This window comes from Cetorhinus maximus, chromosome 4 (assembly GCF_964194155.1).
Source record: "Cetorhinus maximus chromosome 4, sCetMax3.hap1.1, whole genome shotgun sequence".
In the NCBI taxonomy this organism is placed as follows: Eukaryota; Metazoa; Chordata; class Chondrichthyes; order Lamniformes; family Cetorhinidae; genus Cetorhinus; species Cetorhinus maximus.
In genome coordinates this window covers 87,303,188-87,308,537 of record NC_135882.1, presented here as the reverse complement: position 1 = coordinate 87,308,537, position 5,350 = coordinate 87,303,188, and the positions used below count along the sequence as shown (strand labels likewise).

At 44.9% G+C, this 5,350-nt stretch overlaps 1 pseudogene; it reads left to right on the top strand.

Annotated features, from left to right (window-relative positions):
• The first annotated feature begins 4,547 nt into the window (after positions 1-4,547).
• Positions 4,548-5,020, top strand: LOC144679331 (large ribosomal subunit protein uL15 pseudogene; annotated as a pseudogene).
• The last annotated feature ends 330 nt before the right edge of the window (positions 5,021-5,350 follow it).

The window sequence follows — 5,350 nt, the reverse complement described above, 5'->3', positions numbered from 1 at the left end:
CCTGTCACACTGCTCCCTGTCACACTGTTCCCTGTCACACTGCTCCCTGTCACATTGCTCCCTGTTGCACTGCCTCCTGTCACTCTGTCTCCGCTCACACTGCCTCCTGTCACACTGCTCCCTGTCACTTTGCTCCCTGTCACACTGCCTCCTGTCAATCTGCTTCCTGTCAAACTGCACCCCCCCATCACACTGCCTCCAGTCACATTGCGCCCTGTCACACTTCCCCATGTCACTCTGCCCCCATCACACTTCCCCCTGTCACACTGCCCCCGTCACACTGCCTCCTGTCAATATGCCCCCTGTCGCACTAGCCCCTGTCACATTTCCCCTGTCACACTGCCTCCTGTCACTCTGTCCCCTGCCACTCTGCACCCTGTCATTGTGTCTTTAACATTCTGCCTCTGTCCCACTTCCCAATGTCACACTGTCCCAGGTTACACTTCCACCTGTCACACTGCCCCTGTAACACTGCCTCCTGTCAAACTGCCTCCTGTCAATCTGCCCCCGTCACAAAACCCCCTGTCTCACTGCCTGCAGTCACGCTGCCTTCTGTCACTCTGTTCCCTATCACTCTGTCCCCTGTCACTGCCCCGGTCACACTGCTTCCTGCCACACTGCCCTCTGTCACACTTCCCCCGTCATATTGCCTCCTGTCACACTGCCCCCTGTCACACTTCCCCCTGTCATACTGTCTCCTGTCAATCTGCCACCTGTCAGACTGCCCCTGTCACACTGCTTCCTGTCATTCTGCCCCCATCACATTGTCTCCTGTCACACTGCCCCCTGTCCCATTGCCAAGGATGCCTGAAAGACATAAAAACCAAATTGGTTTGGCCATTTTTCAGGTGCTCTAGCAGCCCTTATAAATGTGGTATTAATTCCTTGACTAATGTAAATGAGGTTTGGCATTCTTGTGTATGGCTCCCCGGTGAAATTCATCTGCAATAGGCAGGTACAAGTTTATCTTGCCTTGCTTGAGATTTTTTAGTCAGCAGCACAAGATTTTCGTGTGTCTTGTTAAAAAAATTAATATCAGTTCCTTTGGGGCTCTGGAGCAGGAGCGCTTTTCCTGCCACCACAGCTCTCCTGTAGATCATTGCCAGCCTACAATTCATCCTTCTATCCATAATGTCCCCCAACCCGTATATCATTCTATCTGTTGCTAGCCCATAAGTCCCGTGGGCGGGTGCGCTCCCGACCTGATTGGGTGTAAAATTGCCCAAGAAGACATCGGGCAAGCGTCCCGATGTCATCACGCACTCGCACGATATTTCGTTCGGCGGGCGCGGGCAAAAGTCAGAAGCGCTCCTGCCGACAATTAAGAGGGCAATTAGGCCCTTTAGCAGCGCAACTGTCTCTGATTTTTTGCGGCCCGTCCAACTTTACGGTTGGTGGATGGGCGAATCGGCCAGGCGGCCTTTACATTTTTCGTCAAACCTCATCCAAGGGTGGGATGAAAGCTCCATTATGAAATAAAATAAAAATAATTATCTGCGGACAGCATTTTAATGAGATATATTTTCAGGGGTTTGATTGTGATGCTTTTTTTTTCAGCTTTTTACACCTTTATTACGTTATTTGCAGGTCTGCAGCTCCCTGAGGCAGCTCTCTGCCTTCAGGGAGCTCTCTTGCAGTGCTCACCTGTGCCCGCGGTGATGTCATCGCCCATCCTGCTCCCACCCCGGCAGCGCTGAGCTTTTCAGTATGAAATGGCAATCGGGGGCCGATTGTGGTTGGCGGTCCGTTCCCCGGCCGATCCCATGCTCGCTGATCGTGCACACTCGCCAAACTTAAAACTCAGGCCCAGGTTTATTTAGGTCAATTTGTGAACTTGGCCATGTTGAGTTGTTAAAATATGCATGAGTCAATGCTGTGAAATTAAGGAAAATTAGAACAATTCTGACCTTGGCAGTAATCCTGAGACCAGCACATGCCTTTTTCAACTCCTCTCAGGTTCAGTGTACTCTTTCTACCAAAGCAGTTTCATTGAAAGGAACAAATCAACCTCGTGACTTGTTCCAGCCAATTCCCTCTCAGATCACCTTTAAGCATAGTGCTCTAACTATGTGTGGAAGTAGTTTGAAGGTATCTAAATGAGCTGAATGCCCATTATGGTGTGAGGTCACCTCAATGCAAAGTGTTTGCAGTACTTGCGGAGAAGCAGTTCCTGCATTTCTGCAACAACATTCTTGCCAGTCTCACTATTAGCTTCTAGCAGTCTACATGTGCTGAACTTGAAATATCTGTTAGAAATAATTTCAGCAGAACATCCTTATCAAAATACAACAGATGTTCCCTATCCAAAAGAAGTAATAAAACAGCTTATGATTGTAGATGGCAGCCAACTGGATTAAATGATTCATTCTGATTGTAAACTTCTTTGAATAAATCAAGAACATGGAACGAAAAGGGCTGCACTTTATTATGTTTTAAATTGTTCTCTTGGCACACAGCCTGCCTCAATCAGCTGAAAGAGGTTGTATTCTTGAAGAAAAATTCAAGTAAGAACTAATTAACACCAGCATTATGTTTACCTTTGTAGTTGAAAATAAAATCATTTAATCACATCCAACAGATGTTTTCTTTATTTTACACTAATACAAATGAGCACAATAGCAGCTTGTTATGCTGCTTGCCATTGTTCATGTTGTGATGTACTTACTGATCAGCATATCCCAACACAAAAGCAAAAACAGAAAGGTCAAAATATACATATGCAGACAATTTGATTTAGTCTAGACTGGGAATTGCTTTGTTTTCAGTTCTCATTTTGGTCTTGAACTACACATGTTCCTTTCTGTAGTGTGATTCTGTCATCTTCTGTATGTAACAGCAGCAACGATTTTACATGACAGTGTGGAACGTTAAACTGTCAGTCAAAATGTTCACCCATAAGTCACTTTAATGGTGATGTGTTCTTAGTGGGCTAATAAGAAAGGATTTTTGGCTCTGTACAAAAACAGTTAAAAATATGTGCATTTCAAAAGAATTTTTTCCAACAAATTTTCTCCTTTATTCTCCCTTCCTCCTCTTCTTGAGACAGCAACTTGTGCTGGCATACAATTCCACAGATACTAGTCATTGACCCTACTCAGGTGATACCCTGCTGAGGTGCCCATTCTTCATGCTTGAGCCTCAAAAGCAGAGGCGAGCAAGCTTTTCAATTGTCAATCCAGTTCTCACCTGAACCTCAATTTTACTCAGGCGCTGTGCCCCATTTCAAGGAGGTGGAAGTGTGAAATCATCCAGCAAGTCATTTTGCCAGCTCCGCACAGATCACACTTCATTTCCAGAATCTTTTGCCAGGGTTGATGGCATCCACTGTGCGTGGCAGCTCAAATATGGAGGACCGCAAGGAATTCTAATAAGTTTCTGACATCCAACCTAACCACGGCATGTTGGAGGGCAGTTAGGTTTAAAAGGCTGTAAGAAGCAAAATCAATTTTTTACTGAAAAAATTACCCGCTTCTTCCACTGCCTCATAAGCTGCTGATCTCACTCTTCTGCAGCTGCAAGAGCCTGAGCTACAGCAGCTATTTTTCTGCCCATCAAATCATAGGCCGCAAAAAGCAACATGGTGTTGATCCTGGCAATTATGCCAGGGTTGGGTCAGCCTTGTAATAAACTGCTGACCCGCATGTTTTCCAATTAGCCTGCTGTTGATAAGCACCCGCACAATGAGGGATGCATTAGGGTGCCCATTCTGATGGGAAATAAAGAAAAACAGTTGCCAGGTCATGAGATAGGTTGTGGGTTGCCCGTCTGATAAATGCTATAAGTGTCTATCTGACCTTTCTAAAACAGAAAGAAATTAAATTTTGCTCCAAGGTCTTTTGGATTCCAGGCCGGCCTGTAGCCCAGGTAAGCCCTACATCACTAGTCATGTGGGAAGTCTGCCCGGGCCGACTTGAACTACCCCTATCAAGCCTAGAGCAGATGTCAGTGAAGGCCTAAGGCATGGGAAGTCCTATGCTAAGAATCCCCATCACCATCCCCTTCCACTTTTATGATTCCAGCCCGATTTAGTGCAGGTAGAAACTCTGCCTGCAACAGGCCATCATGGATATTTCCACACAAGGCCAGGACTGATGATTTCCGGGTTCCAGCCTAGTTTCTGGCTGTTCTGATAGACTGCTGAAAGCTGGGAACATGCCAGAATGGCAGTGGATTTTTGGGCTACAGATTCCAACAGGCATTGCTGGATAGTAATTTAGATTAGGAAACCTGGACAATATTCCTTTCTTTAGCTGAGGGACAGAGGCCAATTGCAGCTTCCAGTGCTATCTCAGCTGATATTAATTAACTCAGTATAAACAAGGGACTGAACCTAGGATCTTATGTTCTGTAGGAGACAATTATTCATTGCCTTTGTCAACTGAACCATCAGGAGACCCTCAGGGTTTGGTTTTACATATTTATTCCTACTTACTTGTGTTTCACTCCACTCCCTTCTTCTCAGATTGTTTGGTGCCAGACACCATTCTCCAGCTTAAATAGCAGATAGCCAATCCAAACCTTAGTCTATGCCATGGGTACGTCATCAGCCAAGATGCCATCCAGATTGAGAAAAACCAGGAAGTTAAGAGGACACTTAGCTGTTCTCATGGCTGTATTGGCAAACACGGGAAGCATCCTGGTGGCTGTGGCAATGCTGCTGGTATGCATCATCACAGAATCAACTTTGATAAATATCATCCAGGTTTCTTTGGAAAAGTTAGTATGAGACGTTACCATCTAAAGAAGAATCAGTTGTTCTGTCCGACTATAAATCTGGATAAACTGTGGACGCTGGGCAGTGAACAGATCAGATTAAACTATGCCAAGAAACCTGAAGGACCAGCACCTGTTTTTGATGTTGTGCATACTGGTTACCATAAAGTCCTGGGCAAAGGAAGACTGCCAAAACAGCCAGTCATTGTCAAGGCAAAGTTCTTCAGCAGGAAGGCTGAAGAGAAGGTCAAGGAAGTTGGTGGAGCCTGTGTATTGATGGCATAAATTTAATAATCAGGTGTACAAATAAAATACTGTCACATGTCAAAAAATAAATTAATAACCAGCTGCTTTAGTGCTCGCGGTGAAAAGCAGCTGGCTTTTATTTCACAGCTTTGTGAATTCCTTACATGGGAAATGATAGACTGAACATTTTATCACTAAATGCTGCCCTTCATTTCTACAGATATCAAAACCACTTTTAAATTACCACTCTTTTGTCTCATTTCTGATCAGCTTGAATACAGCGTACTTTCAGGTTGTGAACACATAAGCTTTCACGAATGCTAACTATGTTTGATGTTGTGTTCTTTCTGAAATACATCAATTGAGAAACTCAGGCCTGGTTCAGACATTC